Below are 17,953 nucleotides of genomic sequence, written 5' to 3' on the forward strand. Positions count from 1 at the left end.
CTACTCTATAATAGTGAGGGCTACACACACACACACACACACACACAGAGAGAGAGAGAGAGAGAGAGAGAGAGAGAGAGAGAGAGATGGCGCTCCTAGATGGTCTCCCATCCCAGTGAAGCACCCTAAGGCCAGGAATCTTCTAAAACACACACAAAGCCAGCCGGTGCCCAGCCTACTGAACTGGGAGGTTCAGTATCCAAATAATAGAAAAAATTACAAATAAAACCACTCCACTTTGAGATTTCTCCCTGGCCAGCAGAGACAACTTGCCAAAGGTCTTTTCTGGTTTCCCAGAGACTGGGAGGGAGGACCTTAGGATCAGGATCAGTTACCTGATGAGAAAGTTGCGACTGACCGTCTCATGCCAAGACTTCCCCCAAACTGCAATGATAATAACCACAGGGCTCTTCCCATCAAAGCCCATGCAGACCCCCTTCTTCTGTTTGCTCAGACCCCTGCTCTCCAGCACAAAGTCTTTATTGGTCTCCCTGCAGGGGTGAAAATAAAGGGGGTTTTGTCCTTCTCCTGTCCCCCCTCCCCATGCTGGCTGAGAGAGTTTATCTGACATTGCAGGAGTCTTTGTAAACTGAATGTCCCAGGATAAGCGTTCCCTTAAGAGTCCCTTGGCCTGGGACAGAGGGACCCTCTCCAGAGGAGAATGGGGAGCTTGTTCCAATGGTCTTTTAATAGGGGGGGCGGGGTGTCCCTAGGACAGGCCTCCAGCACGCTCACAGAAGGGTCTCTGTCCCAGGGCTACAATGGAGGGAATTCTTAAAGACAGGGATGCCGAAAGGGAGGGAGCATTTTTTTTTTCCTGAGGGGAGGGGAGGGAAGTTAGAGGGAAAGGTGGGGGCAGCTGTACTTCTCATGGCCAGAACAATCCCGGGCTGGAACAAGGCCTCTCTATGCCTCAGGAGCAACTGAATGGCTGGGCCTTAGCAGCCCCACAGAGCAGAATTCTACTGGCATCCGGGTCTCCAGTCAACATAAGATCTGCCTCCCAAAATCCAGGATGTGAGCTCCCAGGACACCAGAAAGAAGAGGAGGAACTTCATACCTTGTTCTATACGTGCATTCTCCAAAGGCCATAAAAGTCCAAATGCTCACCCAGAAAAGGATGGCAACAGAACTCACCAGACCGTTAAACACGTAGCATTCTGCCAAATCTCAGAGGCAAGCCATCATTTGTAGGGCTCAGTGGCTTATTTTGGTACACGGTCACCATTTTTAAAAGTGCCGTCCCAAACTACCACCAACCTTTTAGAACAGTCACCACGTGAGGCTGTTTTGTATTTTTAACTCCGTTTATCTGAGTGTGTGCATCTCCAAGAAGTTGAGGGGGTCTCCCTGGGATGGCTGGACGTGGGGCATTCACTCAGAACAGCCCCCAGAAATTCCCTGCCGTGTCCATGGCCATCTGCAGGAAGCAGCTAAGGAAACAGAGGCATCTTCAATGTCCCGACTGACCAAAAAGGCATACAGTCAGCAGATACTCTGAGAGGATAATGAGACCCTAGATTAGGCTGGAGTGTCTCAGGTCTCACAACAAGAGGCAAGGCTGGGACAAGCACTGGCCAGGACTTTGTGTATGAAAACAAACATGGAGGACAAAAGCCTGAGGCTCTGGGGACCATTCTACACGAACCAGCATCACATTTGGAAACCACAAGGGAGTTACTTTTGCAGTAGGATGTGGGTTAAGAACAATCCCACTCTCCCCCTCCCAGCTCCCACCTTAACCGCAGGGACCAGCCCAACATCAGAATGCTGTGGGCCTCTTACCTGCTGATTTACCTTGAAGAGACCAAGGTTAGGGTCGGCATCAGGCCAGTAGCAACAAAACCAGAGAACACAGAAATGTGCCTAGGCTGCCATTGAAGAGAGCAGCCAATGTGTTTGAAACAGTGTTGGCAGTACACATGGCTAGAAGACATCAGCGCTACAGAAGCTCATGAAGAGAAGCGCTGGGCGCCAAAGAAAGCTTTGCAAAAACAAACAAGCCCTGGTCCAGTGGATGAAAACTTCGGCCTCTAGATCACCTTCATGGCTGAGGGTCACCAACTACACTGAGAGGGGATAAAGGGAAGGAGGGAGGAAAGACCCAGGGAAGGTATAAGGGCCGACACCAGCCCTGGCTGGCCCCAGGACGTAAGCGCTAGAGGGCACCACCCAGCCTCCGGTCCGCACATCTCGCCCCTCACCCCAGCCACTATAGCCCACACATTCCCAGGCTGGGTATTCATCCTCAGCACCTTCCACTGAAGTCCACACACTGCCTTTATTCAAGTCAGCTCACAGAAGCCAATGGAAACCACAGCCCAGATTTTACACTTCCTAGAGAAAAAAAGCCCAAAGGGAATTGGACCTTCTAGTTGGAAAATGGAAACCTTCTTCCCTAATTAAATCCAGCGAGGTGAAAGCATTGCTGTCCAACCTTGGTCCAACCAGATAGAACCATGGAGCTGACTTTTTCAAATCACAGAAGATCTAAGGTCAGGGAAGTGGGGGTGGGGTAGGACTTGGGAGAGGTGGTTCCCGTGGTTGCACTGGCTGCACAAGCCTCTTGGCTGGAGTCTGATCCCTGCGACCCAGGTAAAAAGCCAGATGCAGTGCACACAACTGTAACCCCGACACTCCTACAGTGAGATAGGATGCAGAGACAAGAGAAAGGGATGGACGCTCACACAGGTGGTGTAGTGGTAGAAACAAGAGAAATCCTGCCTTGAAAACAAGGCAGAGAGAGAGTGCGCTCCTGAAAGTCATCCTCTCATCTTCTTGTGCGCGCATGCGCCCCGCCCACACCTGTACACACACCTGCACACACACACACACCTAGACACACACACAACCACACACTGCAGTCTAAATAAGAGAAGAAAGGATTTAAGTCCATCTACTCCAATGAATGACACATACCTCAACCCCAATCTTCCCTCAACCTCAAGGTCACACAGGGCCTTCCCTTCACTCTCCTCCTCCCAGTCATGTCAATTAAAGAGTACTCTGTACAAAGGACCCCGTGCATGATGGCGGGATGGGGCGCAGCTCAGACGAGGGAGGACATCTCAGCATCCCATCACAAGGTGATGTTGGGTAGCTCCCCCTGGTTCCAGGCATAGCAACCAGAGTGAGTCCAGCAGTGGGTCTCCCTGCAAGTTACGCTTTGCATCCCAGGATGAACAGCATACCACTGTGAACTGAGCACAGGAACCCTTGACAATGGGTCAACCCTTGACAACGGGAACCCTGCTTCCTCATCATCCTATGGAAGCACACAGCCCATCCTCACTTTAAATGCCAATAGTCACAAATGCCAAATGGGATAGCAGTTCAGTTCAACAAACCCAGACTTCAACATCATTCACTGCATTTCCACAGTGGAATCCATGATGCTGAGGCACGCTTAGGACACAGGTACCATCTAAAGCAGAGACAGGACAGTGTTGGTGGGAGGCACTAGTTTTGAAGGCAGACCTGTCTACATCTGGTCCAGACTCTGTCACCAGTGAGCTGGGAAATGCTATACATTTATTGGTAGTTCTTTAAGCCAGATGTCACATCCCAAGGGATGGATATGAGGGTGGCAAATAGAAGTAGAGATGATGGGAAAACCTTGAACTCCTGGAGTGCTTAATGATAGCTCCTTACGGGGCAGATTCCAGTAATGAACCTTGTGGCTCAGGTATTAATTACCCCAATGCTGGCCACACTGTCTTGTCTACAGAGGAGAGAGGTGTCTATTTCCAGTGGGCTCCAAGAGGACGAAGGAAACACTGTTCTAAGAGGACAGTAGGTTCCTGGGAGACACGGAGGCAAAGGGCAAACCACACATGATGGAATCCACTTGATCTGTGACTTCAGCAACTTTCCAAAGAACACACACCTACAAGCTTGCAGCTAGAAGTTTTGTCACTGACCACCCAAGGGACCTCAGATGAGTGACACAAGCTCCCAGAGCCTCCGTTTCCTCATCTCACAAGTGGAACGACTAGCTTTGCTCCTGAACTGCTTCAATCCATAAGAATCACACCCTCTTCTACCCCTTCCCCCTTTAAAAAAGCAATCTCTACTCAAGCTTCAGACAGAAATAATCTACCCATGATGTCACCACCACGCCCCCTCCCCTGACAGTGGTAAATGAGGACAGCTGACAGCACCTGCCAGGGCTGCATAGCTTCCTTTAAGGCCTCACAGAACCCGTGAGTGTGAGTCACAGCTCCTCAAAGCCTACCTGTGTAGTGCGAGGACAAAGCGAGCAATATTGAGTCCCCCCGCCGCCAGCTCCACAGCCTGAAGATCAAAGCTGCCTCTCCCTCACGCCGAGGAGCACCCGGGAGATCTCCTTCCAAGTTGGCACATGAACGTGTGAACGAAAAAGAACCATCTCAATACAGCCACTTGTGCAGCGACTCCTGCGCTGACTCCATGTCTGGCTTCCCTGGGCTCTCCACTTCCCTGCAGACTGCCAGACACACGAGTCTGGCAACAAGTCTGCCCAAATCCATTGCTCCCAGCTCCTGGCGACAGGCCATGAATGCCAGAAAAGGACAGAACGCGCCTCCCCTGAGGGACAGGGAATAATAGCATGGGCCCCGCAGGTGCTCAGAGTTAGGGAACTGCTTTATTTTCTCTGAGGACATCCAGGTAAGACGTGCCCCAGGCAGAGGTAAACTTAACAAAGGAGCTGGATACAGAATCAAGGCGAAGGAGACAAAAGAGAAAAAAGAAATATCCCAAAAGCATAGCCCCCAAACTCCTCAGTTATTTGAAACTGGGATCATTTTAAGCTGGATCAAGCCAGCTTCTCTGAAACCTGCGATGAAAAGCCAGTTACTAAGGTAAGCACACTCCTTTTATGAAGGAGGACTTGAACCCCGAGGCCTAGCAAAATAAATGCAGTCGTCTAGATGGCGGGGGTGGGGCAGGCAGGTCACCGCGCTAAACCTCAGCTCCATCTTCAGGGCTGGAAATCCTAGGACTATTCTTCAAAGAGCCTCAAGACTGTGGAGATTTGTAGAAACGGAAAGAAGTGACCTCTAGGCAGGACCAGAAACTGGCCTGTTCTTCCTGCTAAAACCCTAATGATTGGCAGCTGACGCTGCCTAGAAAGGGGTAATTGATTGAACCACAACATTATGATGCAGTTAAAGGACCTGGCTGAGTCCATCTTACAAGTTCAAATGGCACCATCAGATGGCCAGTGTGACCAGTGAACTCCACAGGCAGCCAAGGGTACATCTTTTCCAAGCTGTTGCCTATAAGCTGACACACTGCTGGGGAGACAAGGGCCTAGAGGAAGGGTTTGGAAAGAGGAATGGCAAAGCCATGTTCCACCTCAACAGTGGGGAGAAGGGAGAGCCAGGAGACAGGAAGGGTACTTGAATAATGAGAAAACCCAACTCTGGAAAGGCCCAAACAGCCCCAGCGGTCAGGGCGGAGTGGGAAACCAGGACCAGCTCAGGTCTCTGGTTAACCACATCCCCGGTTTCCACTCAGAAATCTAATTAAAATGCCAAATACCTGAACTCCCAGTGGGGCATGCCAGGAACCACAGATTCCCTGAGATTCAATTTCACGCACAAACAAGTGTGGTCTAAAGGCCAAAAGAGGAGAGGCGGTGGGCAGAGTTCACCCCGGGAAGAGGTCATGGGGAGTCATGGTCTCCTGATAAGGAAAGTAAACCCGAAGGCATGGGCTGACTCCTCCCATCACCCCCAAACTGCTGCAGGGAAGTCTGCTTCTTGATGCTTAGTTCTAAAAGAGAAAAGAAATAGGATTTTAAAAAATAAAATGGCATCTACAGGGGCACAGGCTGTGCTCCCATCTCTTGCCACAAGATGAGGAGGTACAGAGACCTGGGAGGCACGGCAGGCAGGTGAGCACAGCCCCCCCCCCGCACCCCCATGCTAGTAACACTACTCACTAAAGATGCCTCATTCCACCAGGAGGCTGCATGTGGGTGTGGGATAGCTAAGCACAGCCCAGAACACATGGAACCTTCGAGGCTCACATCAGAAAACACGGGAAGGAATGAGGCCACCAGAACCCAGCCATGATCCCGGCTCTCCATGAGATCTGCCAGAGAGTGTGACTTCTCACTATAGTGATCAAAATCCAACCCTCCAGCCTCTCAGCTGTATAGGAAAGGGCTAGCTAGTACAGAGTAAATGAAAAAGCTCTTTTGTTGCAACGTTCCTACGTGGAAAAAAGAGAGAGAGAGAGAGAGAGACTGTAGGACGAGCAGGGAGAAAGGAATCACCCCAGAGTTCCCCTAACAGCGAGACCATGCTCCACCCTCCCCAACACACACCTTCACACCAGCTGCTTTCAAAACACCTTCTTTTCCCAGGTCTGCCAGGTTAGGAGTTAGGATCAACAGGTGAGTTCTGCTGGGTCTAGATAAATGGCCTTGGCTGCCCTCACCTGTGCCTGAAGGCTCTCCTTTGTCAGGTAGGGATGCTACCCGACTGTCTCACAGGGCTGAGGGTGATATCAGAAGGGACATGGGGCGCAAAGGTACTGGAAAACTGCAGCTCAAATACTAATACGTCAGGAGAATGCCAGGCTGCCTAGCCTGCTCATCCAGAGACAGACAACTGCAGTGCACCCAGAGCTGGGCAATTCTGCCTTCCCTGGGTTCCTTGGGGGAATTTAACTCCTAATAGAGGTTGCTTCCTCCAGGCTACAAGACCCCAGAGCATGGTAGGGTTGGAGGGAGGGAAAGAGAAAGAGAAACGGGAGTACAAGTGTGGGCAGGAAAGCCTGCACCATCACTAGCCATGCAAAAGGGCGCAGCTGCTGGGAAAGGCAGGGTAGAGCTTGAAAAATTAAACATGAAATCACAGCTTGATCCAGTAATTCCACTTTTGCTTATAGACCCAAAGGACTGACAACAGAAACCTGGGTGAATATCTCCACATCCAGAATCATAAGGCCAACGGGGAATGAGGTGACACTGGAACTCAGGAGGAAAAGCAATGTGCACATTGCAAGGAAGAACTTGAAGGCATCATGCTAATTGACTAGCATGGTATTTCGCCTACCCCTTCCCTAGACAGTCAAAGCCACAGGGAAGACAGTAAACTGGTTTCCAGGGCCAGGAAGGCCGGAATCAGGGGGTTACTGCTTCGTGACTATGTGGTAAAAATGACAAAGATATTAATTTTTACCTTGTGTGTGTGTTATCACAATAAAACAATGGTTGGGTATTTTTCAATGAGTTAAGAAGTCACAACTGCTGACAGAATGATTGTCATCTAGTGGGCCTGAGTGCCTTCTAAATACAGAAGGAACCCCTAAAAGCCAGATCTTGGATGCCTTTGTTTCTGTAAGGAAAACAGGACAGATCCCCTCCTCCAGGGAAGAGTGTCCCATATTCAAGGTGGCTTCTCACTGTCACCAAAGACCACGAGAGGCCACAGGCAGAGAGGAACCAAAGGAATAGTACTGGTGTCTGAGGATGCATCCAGCAGACACTTGGTATTTGCAGCCTGAAGCAGGGAAGGAACCCCCAGTCAAGTGACTGGAAATACGTCTACAGTGACGGGAAGCAACTGCTCTGCTCCACAGACAGCTCACAGAGCATGCCAGCTGGAACTGGAGGGCAGACAAGGTTAGCCCTCCCATCCTGACCTACCCAGGCTTCTCAGTCCAGTGGAAGCAAAGAAGAGCAAACAGACCAAGTTAAATGAGGTGGGGGCCACTTGTTAAGCGGAAGAAATGGATGTGCAAGAGACCCTAAAGATGAGTCTCTGCTAAGCTCAGTAGCTTAGAAGGTGGGGTGAGGGGTTCGATCTACTTCTAGGGTTGTAGAACTACAGCCCCCCCCACGCTCCCCCCAAACATAGGCACTTCTGTCTAACCACACACAAAGGCACCTGGCTTCAAGACTTCCGTGCAAAGACCTGTAGCAACAAACCGAATAAGGGAGGAGGTGATGATGATTCACGGTCCAGAAAGAATTCTTGGATGGAAACTTGCTACTTCAGCATTCCTGCAGGTTGCAGGGTTCCTCTGGGCTTTGGGGCTTTCATGGAATGGAACAGGAATGGTATTGTGTAGGGGCCCCTCCCCACCCCCACAGGCATCGCAAACGCAGTCTAGAAAGCAAAGCTGGAAGGACTGGAAGGACTGTTGAGCAGAATGTACTTAGCCAGCGGCCTAACTGATGGGAAGCTATTCAGAGGGGCGTCCAATCCCATCCTCTTGTGCAGGGAACTTCATGTTCTCTCAGTGTGGGAGCTGGGTTGTGGGGGCTCCTGCCTAACAGGTCAACACTCAGTGACACAAGCAAGAGGATGTTACAGTCAAGGCCAGCCTGGGCTATGGCAGGAAGGAGCTGTCCCAACATGAGAATAATTTGGTATAGGAGATGCCATTGGCTCCATTAGGTCACGGATGTTGACTATGTTGACTTTGGTCTTAACCAAAGGTCACAGTCTCTGTGTGCACGCCCGTGCAAAGCAGCCTTGTTGGGGGCACCTTCCAAGTCTCCAGGGCCTCACACACACGGGAGAAGAGCTGCAGATCCGCTGTGCGCCTGCAGGTCCCCAAAGCGCTTGTTACTTACCCACAGCACAACTGTCTCGCTAAGGACAAAGGACGCCTGAATCTGAAAGGTCTCCGTTAAAAAAAGCAAACTTTCAAACAAGTGACCCAAGCACAGGAGTCTGGAGTAAGTGAAGGGAAAGCCACGAAGGCTGCCTGGAGGAGGCGGAGCAAAGGGGATTTGTGGCCAGGAAGCTTCAGCAGGGGAGAGGCTGGATCTAGGCTTCAGCTGGCCAGCTGCTCCCTCACGAGCACATTAGAAAGGCATGGCGGTCCATCAAGCCGCCTGCTGGGCCCCTGATAAATGAAAACAGAGCTAAGTTGGAGGAAGTGGGAACAGGGCTAAGCAAGTTCTCCAGGCCATTCCTTCTCAAGCAAACCACACAGTGTGAAGGACAGGGAACAGTCTGGTGGGCTAGGGGACAGTCTGAGCTGGACCCGGGAAGAGCTGTGGCTTCTTGGGTGGGGTTCAAAGATGAGTCCCTGAGGAGAGCAACAGAGCACATATGGACAGCTGTGCCCATCCCGAGGCTGTTTAGTCGTGGCACCCCTCTCCCTCTCCCCTTAACACTTCCTTCGATGACCCTCACTGGAGGGGGCTGGGAACAGGAAATGCTTGGGCCTTGCTCATGGAGCGTTAGAGTAGTAGCAGAATGGAGATTTCTCTGATTACAAACTACAGGGTAACTGGGTGTGGTGGCTCACGACGTTTAAGCACTCAGAAAGCTGAGGCAGGAGGATTGTTTCCAGGTCAAGGCCTGCCTGGGCCACAGAGTGAGACCTTGTCTCAAAAAACAATCAAGCACTGCAGGTGGTTGGGAGGTTCAGGGAGCTCAAAGAAAGCTCAAGTTGAGGCAGTCAGAACCTCAGAAGTGTGTTCTACTGAGACTGAAGGACCCTCTAAACTGCTTGACCTCGCGCAAAGGTCACATACCCTCTGTGAGGCCAGCCACTCCACGATGGAAAAGGCTGAGTGATGCTGGAAGCAGGTAGCTCTAATGTGTAGATTATCTATCCATATTGTGGGGTCCAAGGCTTAGGCTCATAGAATCTCTGTGGAGATTGGAGGAGATCAGTGAGGCAAGAAAGCCAGGGAGGCTTTCTGGAGGAAGAGAAAGAGAGTTTGGTCACCAGAGGGGCTTCTGGTGGGAAGAGACTCCACATAGGCTTCCCTTTGGCCAAGAATCAGCCTTCTCATATGTGTTCTTGTACACGAAAGCCCTCATCCCCAAAGTCCTTCATGCTGACTCCCTTCACCCCCCAAAAGAAATCTCTTACAGAAAGACAGACTCCCTTACTCAGAAATCCTTCGATCCACAAAGGTAGGAGCAAGGCTGTCAGTCCCTTTAGCTCTGCCCAGGTGACCAGGAAATGCAGCCTCGGCTAGGTTTGCACGCAGAGGGCCTGCCACACCTGCCACTCCTGTGTCGTGAGTCACCTGTGCAAGGCCTGCAACCACGTACTTCTCAACCATGGAGTAGGCTGCTCAGCAGCTCCTCTCACGCACGCCGGATGTTATCCATCTGCCTCTGAGAACATGTTGGGACAGATCGGCTAATAACCCAATTTTCACTCGACAACATGCCCAGTGGAAGTTTGGTGGAGCGGGGGGTACAGAGAGATGGTTCTTCCATTTGGGGTGCACGCAGGGGTTGGGGGGTGTCCTGATCCTGGTCAGCGGCTGTCACACAGGATGGGTGAGTGAACACAGAGAGGAGCTGGAGGTGGCCTCCCCATTTCAAGGCCTTCTCAGGACAAAGCCCACCTGTTGTGCTCCCAAAGTCTCCATTTTTCACAAGATGGCTCTGTAGCGCATAGGATGAGCAGGGAGAAGCATCAGTGGGATAACAGGGGAATCAGCCCAAGGCCTGTGAGTCGGAAGCCCTGGATCCTTTTTGGTGTCCTGGGGCCTGACCACCATGCCATGGTGTGTGCCTGATGCTAACACGTGAGGAAACTGGGGAGAGGAGACAGGAGGGGTGGCATTTGCATCTTTCCTATAAGTTTAGGTCCATGCTAAATTCAGAAGTTAATTTTAAAGAAAAGGCAATGGGATAAATCTTGCTGCCTAGCAAACCTGGATCTACAGTGTCACTGAAGCAATTGATAGCATACCTTTAAGGAGAATTTCGAGTGAACGGTCCTGACAGCGTTGACCCTTGGGAAAGGAGCAAGCCTCGCATTTACTCGGCAGTCTTTCTGTAGTTTTTAGCCCTGTGCCTCTGTGTCCCCTCCGTTAGAGGAAGGCTTATGAAGAGATGAGTGGTGCCCTTTGCCTCCAAGCCCACTCAGAAATGTCTTCCTCTCGAAACGCTCCTCCAACAGTCAACCAACTGACTTAAAGAGGACAATTTTGAGAAAAATCTTGAGAAACATCCTCCCAAATGCAGACAAATAGTCTAAAGGGACCCTCATCAGCAGATGATGATCGCTGGAGTAAGCCTGGAAATACTGAAGAGTCCAACAGCAGGCTGGGTAACCACACAAATGATTGCTTGGTGGCTGCAGGAGAATACAGCAGGACTACGAGTCACCACTGGCAGCATGTGTGTGTGTGTGTGTGTGTGTGTGTGTGTGTGTGTGTGTGTGTACAGGCTGGGGCACAGGAGCCAGAAACAAAGTCATGAATACCGTGGATTTCTGCAGGGAGAAGAGTGGTGCAGCTCCCAGCACGGTAGCAACTGGATGTTTTTCTGACAGCTGCACCATTCTGTAGTTTCTCCTCATATGGAGATGGGGAGAGTGGGGGTGGAGTGGGGGCGACATTCTGTGGACCCTTTGTCAATGAGAATGTTTCCAATGTGCCCCTCCTAGGGTCAGACTGAGGCAGAGAACTGGGCAGGAGGAGGATGGCCACTGGGGAACCATACTATACCAGTCTGGACAGTATGTAAGGACCTGGCTGGAACCAGGGGCAGCAGGACCCCAGGACAGTTGGGACTCACAAAACTTTTTTTAATTGTTTTTTTTTTTTTCTTCCTATGCTGCTTAGCCCTCCCTCGCTGAGCAGGTGCTGACTGAGAGCTCAAGGCCCCTGAGCACTGACCAAAGCCAAATCCCTGACTGAGTAACTTTTTGAGTTGGAGGGAGTTCTGGGTAGGAAATGGGTCACCATACACTTGTTCCAAAAGAAAGCCTAAAGGCTGCTGACAGGGGTGGATGGTGGATGGAGGAGTGGAGAGGGAATCCACTCTCCCATATCTGGAAAGTATCCCCAGGAAACCACGTCCAGGAGGAAGGTTCTGGAATTAAAGGTGAGAGCCAAGGAGAGAGGAGGAAACAGAAGAACCTGGTGTAATTTAGGGTGGGGTAGCTCAGTCATTCATTCAACAAACACCTACTCTCTGGCTACATGGTGACAGGTACCAACCTCCCCACTACAACGCAATCACAAAAGGACACGGAGGGAAGAAAGCTACTGAGTCCAGATTCATTTCATTTACAGTTATGTCTCAAGACCTAAGCCAAAAGTCCTCTTCATGATACAAGCTGCACAAAAGGGAGAAGGGTGGTGGATGTACACACTGGACCAAATTCCTGCCAATACGCATCCCTCCATCAGCTGCACAGTCTTCCAAAAATTGCGGTATCCGCCGAGCGCCCCCGCCGCTGCCCAGCCTCTTGCTAACACTATGCCCCAGCAGCCCGCTGCGTGCAACGGGTCACTGCCTGGAGAGGCACGGCTCGCAAAGCAAAGGGTCCCGAAAGACCACCCCAGCGAAAAGCCAAGTGCCAAGGAGGCAGGCGCTTCCTCTACTAAATCTACCCCCGCGCGGGGTAACCAAGGGCTTGGCCACGCCGCAGGCTGAAGGACAGGACGATGACCCAGAACGGCCGCTGACTACAGAGATCTGAGCTGATCGGTTCCACCTGAAGGGTTGCTAAAACGACCCCGTAGACGTAAACTACAACAAAATTCCAATCCTGAAAGCTTCAAAAAAGCAACACAAGGCGGGAGGAGGCAAATCAAATCCACAACGTCGCGCCGCAGAGAAACTTACCCCCAGGTGGGAGAGGCGCCGGGAGGCGGAAAGACAATCCACAGCTGGAGACGAGGTCGTGGGACTGCTAAATCCAGCTGATAAACACCAAGTAATCCACGTTAGGGGAGCCGGCGCCCCGAACCCTTTCCCCACTGTCCATCGGGCGCCCTAAGCCAAAGCGCCGCCACCGCGCCGCGGACCCGTGTGGGTAGCGGCGGCTGCAGCGCGGTCTCCAGGAGCCGACCGGCGCCGAGAGCAGCCGGAGGAAGCCACCGAGGACTCTGACCAGCGCATCCCGCCTCGTCGAACAGCTCTGTGCCTTTCTTCTATGAGCATCGCCAGAGCGAACACACGATCCGCGCTAGAAAAAAATCCAGAATATCCCACCGAAGCCTCGGGTTGGTACGTCCGCGGGGATTGGGACGTACAGACAGGACGCTCGCCAGGCAGCAAAGCCCTAGAGGCGCCTAGCCGCAACGTCCAGCCCGAAGCAGCGAGAACCGCACACTTTCTGCGCCGCCACTGCGCTGTGCGCGCCGTTGGGCCATTCTGCCTTCTTATACAGATCGACGAACTGGGGCGTGGCTAGGGGCGGGGCAAGGTGATAGATTAGCCGAGTGATATCCTGGGAGTTGTAGTTCTTTCTTTCTAACCCTTACACTCTTGGAACAACTGGCAAAGCTTGAATGGACTCACCACAGCTACCTTCCCTCACAGACCTTCTCCACAGCAAGGCTGAGATTCCATCCTGTTCTAGCTTCATTTATGTTGCAACTGAAGTGAAAAAGGAGTTTATTTCACTTTCCGAAGAGGCTGCCTTAGTTTCTTTCAGTTTGCTCTGATAAAATACTGTTGAAAGCAATGAACACTAAGCAACCACTTAATTTTTGACAAAGGGGACCAAAACATACACTGGAAAAAGGGTAGACCTGTTCAACAAACGGTGCTTAAAAAACTGAATTTCTGCCTGAAGGAGGGTGAAATTAGATTCGTATATTTAACCTCATACAAATATCAATTCAAATTGATTAAAGATCTTAACTTATAGCCAGAAACACTGAAACTTCTAGAAGAAAACATAGGGAATACTCTTCCGAATGCTGGGGCTAGCAAGAACTTTTTGAATAGAACATCAACAACATAGGACAACAAGTATCAACTGATGAGACTGCATGAAAATAAAAAGTTCTGGACAGCAAAGGGATCTGCCGAGTTAACAGACAGAGCACAGAAAAGGTGAAAATCTGTGCCAGCTACACTTCAGACAAGCCAGTAATATCCAGGACTTACAAAGAATTGCAGAAATCAAATGGCAAAGAGGTAAAACTGCCGATCAACAAATGGGCAAATGAACTGAAGACACACACAGAGAGAGAGAGAGAGAGAGAGAGAGAGAGAGAGAGAAGAAGAAGAAGAAGAAGAAGAAGAAGAAGAAGAAGAAGAAGAAGAAGAAGGAGAAATAAAAATGTGATATCTAGGCAGCCAGGGAAATGCAAAATAAAACTCTGTTCTCACCGTCAGAATTGCTATTGTAAATAAGTCTGACAGGAAATGTTGCGAAGGATATATATAGAGAGGAGCCCATACTCACTGTTGTGGGTGGCCAAATCAATTCAGTCATTTTGCAGATCAGTTTGGAGATTTCTTTAAAAGTTGAAAATAGAGCTGCCACACAACCCAGCTACTTTCCTCCTGGGTATATGCCCAGAGAACTCCATATCCTGCCATAAAGTTGTTTTCAACCCCATGTTTGTTGCTGCTTTATTTGCTATAGCAAAGAACAGGAATCAACCTAGATGTCGATCAACAAATAAATGGATAATGAAAATCTGGTGTGTGTGTGAAATGGAATATTATTTAGCTCTAAGGAAAACTGAAACTTAAAATGTTTTAAGAAAAATGGATGGACCTAGAATGTATAATATTAAGCACAGTCACACAGTCTCAGAAAGAAAAAAATGGTGTAGACTGCTTCCTATGAGGAACAGAGCCAATAATACACACACACATTATTCTATGTCCGCATGTACATATATATATATATATATATATATATATATATATATGTGTGTGTGTTATTTTAAAGCAACTTTTAAAAAAGGTTTTAAAAGAAAAAAAAGAAATAAAAAAGAATAAAGAAAAAAAATAAAAATAAAAAAGGTTGTTTTTCTTTTTTTTAAGCACACATTTCAAGTACAGTCAATTGTGGTAGGAACGGCAAGGTAGCAGGAGCTTTAGGCAGCTGATCACGTCACATGCACAGTCAGGGAACAGATAGGGAAATGCACACAGCTGCTCAATCGTTTCCCCTTGTTAGACAGTGCAGGACCCCTGCCCAGGGAATGGTCCTGGTCACAAGTAGGATGGGTCTTCCCATACCAGTTAGTATAATCAAGGTAATCCCCACTGGATGCCCAGAGCCCTGTCTCCCCAGTGAGTCTAGAATCTGTAGCAATAACCATCACACAGAGACAAGGTTTGCATGACAAGAGAAAGCCAGGTGTGGTGGCTTCCACCTGTAATCCCAAGACTCGGGAGGCTCAGATGTGAGGGAGTGATGCCATTTCAAAAGCAACCTGGGCTACAGGGCAATACACAGTCTAAAAAGCCAATAAGTCAGCCATTTTCAACTTGGGAAGCATAACCTTTTTTAGGGGAGGGGCAAATGGCCCTTTCATAGGGGTCAGATATTAGACATCCTGCATATCAGATTTTTACATTATGATACATAACCGTAGCAAAACTACAGCTATGAAGTAGCGCCGAAAATAATTTTATGGTTGGTGGTTAGCACATGAGGAACTGTATAAAGGGTTGCAGAGTTAGGAAGGCTGAGACCCACAGCTTACATACAGTGACAGGACACACATAATTTCTTCCAGATAAGAGTAATGGGGTCTGTTGGTTACTATTTCGTTGCTGTGATAAAAGGCCAAGACTAAAAGCAACTTAAGGAAGAAAAGGTTTATTTTAGCTTGTAGTTCTAGAGGGATAACATTCGCATGGCGTGGAGAACCTGTGGCGTGGTAGCAGATGTGGTGGCAGGGACAGGAAACCAGCTGGTCCCATTTCATCCACAAACAGGAAGCAGGAAGAAAGAATAGGAAGTAGGGGTGGAGCTATAACCCCCCAATACTACCCTCAGTGATGTCTTTTCTCCAGCAAGGTGCACCTCCTCAAAACAGCACCAACAGTGGGGACCAAGTGCTCAAACACATGAGCCTATGGAGACATTTCTCACTGGAGAAATGGAGTTAGAGAAGAGAGGAGGTAATGGAGTGGTGCCTAGGCCTTCCCTAAGCCCAGTCTTCAAATTTCTACCCCATGTTAATTAACCTCCCTCTTCCCCATTGAAATCACAGGCTCCAGGCATGCTCCAAGTTGGTCCTGGCTACCTGGCTCCTATATGGTGCTGAGCAACGTAGCTATAATGTCAATGCAGAGAAGAGAGGGCACTGTTTCCATTTTACAATCACAATTGCCCCCTCCCTTGCTTACAGGAAAACACAAAGGTGAAGACCAACAGAGAAGACAGCTGGCCTCCCCAGGTCTGCAGCACAGAATCCCAGGGAGAGAACCTCAGCCCATTTTCACCAAATCTCTCTTAAAAAGTAGAAAGCCACGAAGCCATGGCAGCAAAGGATTGCGGTCCTCTCAAAATGGTACCCGAGCCTGGGGTGGCTTTCCTTGGCTGCTGGTTCTTCTGCATCTGTTCTTCATTCTACTCCTCAGTACTTTAAATTTAGTCCTAGTTTAAAAACTTTCTAGCAGTAGGAACTCATGCATAGTTAAGGAAACAGACAGATACAAACACACACACACACACACACACACACACACGTTTATACTGGATTACTCTATACATGTATCTTTTTTCACTCCACTATGAAGGAAAAGATGCAATGATACCCCGAGACCAAAAGTACAGGTGCATGGGTAGTTTCTAATACTCTTGTCCTATGTAAGGCACCAGGGAGATTTGGGAAATTGGTTGAATCTCGGGCAAGGACCAGAAATACATAGGAAGAGTGTCTTATAGGGCTAGTATGTAAGAAAGAGCTAAAGTGTACAGAAATACTATGGGCAACCAATAATATAATATGTAAATGGAAAAGGGACACAGAAACCAACTCAAGCCAGGTCTGATGGTGCAGGCCTATTGCCCTAGCTACTTACAAGGCTGAGAAAGAAAGATCACAAGTTCAAGGCTAATATGGGCTAATGAATGAGTTCAAGACCAGCCTGGCCAACTTGGTAAGACCCCATGTTAAAAAATCTCAAAAATCGCTGGGCATGGTGGCACATGCCTGTATTCCCAGTACTCTTGAGAGGCAGAGGCAGGAGGAATCTCTGTGAGTTCAAGTCCAGTCTGGTCTACAAAGTGAGTCCAGGACAGCCAAGGCTACCCAGAAAAAACCCTGTCTCAAGAAAAAAGAGAGAGAGAGAGAGGAAGGAAGGAAGGAAGGAAGGAAGGAAGGAAGGAAGGAAGGAAGGAAGGAAGGAAGAAAGGAAGAGAAAAAGAAAAAGAAAAAGAAAAAGAAAAAGAAAAACCAAGAGAGCTGGTTATTTAGCTCAGTGATGGAGTATTTGCCTGGCACACACACTTACTCACATACACACACAGACAAACACACAAGACTATGGTTCAATCCCTAATACTACAAAGAGAAATGGAGAGGTGGAAGAGGAGGACAAAGATGAGGAGCAAAGGAGAGAGTATGAATGAGCTAGTAAGCAGGAAGGAGAAGAGTAGGAAGGGATTGAAAGATGAGATATGAAAGAGGAGGGAAGAGAATGGAAGGGGAAAGGGATTGAGAAATAGGAAGGATTAAAGAAAGAGGCTAGGAGGGCGGGGAGAGAGTGGGAAATGGGAAAAGAAAAGAGACAGGGAAGGGAGGGGAGAAGAGGAGGAGAAAGGAAGAAAAAGAGAAGAGATAGAAAAAGAAGTGAAAGAGGGAGAGGAGAAGAAAGGACAGGAAGGGAGGGGATAACAGAGAAGGAGGACATAAGTTCCGGGCATCAGAATCTGCATCTGCTGATGCCCATGGGGATTTATTTATTTTAACTTTGCAAGTAGGCATAAATACATATATAGCTCTAATCAAAACCTTTTGCAAGTCAAAACCTCTTGCAGAGTGTTTGCTTTAACCAAGCAGAATCACCATCTCTTGTTGTAGTGTTTCTTCTGCCAGAAGCATGTCCCAGAGAAACTTTCTGACCAGCAAATGAGGCAGAGCATTCAGAAACACATTGTCGGGAAGGAATTTCAACAGCGTCCATGGCTGGCCTGAGGCCACACACAGGAACCTTTCAGATCGCAGGATATGAATATTGGCTGGTTAAAATATGCAGATGAACTTGGCACTGGTGTCCAAAAAAGAAAAAAAAAAAAAGATCAAAAGGAGAATTACACAAGGAGC

The 17,953-nt window shown here is 49.1% G+C and overlaps 1 long non-coding RNA gene across 1 annotated transcript in view; it reads right to left on the reverse strand.

Moving 5' to 3' along the window:
* The window catches only part of LOC129665802 (uncharacterized), a 149,916-nt gene extending 136,869 nt beyond the window's left edge, over nucleotides 1-13,047 (reverse strand). Inside the window, exon 1 of the long non-coding RNA XR_008718426.1 lies at nucleotides 12,552-13,047. This is a non-coding gene — a long non-coding RNA (uncharacterized LOC129665802). The remainder of the gene's footprint in view (nucleotides 1-12,551) is intronic.
* Nucleotides 13,048-17,953: the final 4,906 nt, after the last annotated feature.

This window comes from Psammomys obesus, unplaced genomic scaffold (assembly GCF_907164565.1).
Source record: "Psammomys obesus unplaced genomic scaffold, mPsaObe1.curated_primary_1811, whole genome shotgun sequence".
Classification (NCBI taxonomy): domain Eukaryota; kingdom Metazoa; phylum Chordata; class Mammalia; order Rodentia; family Muridae; genus Psammomys; species Psammomys obesus.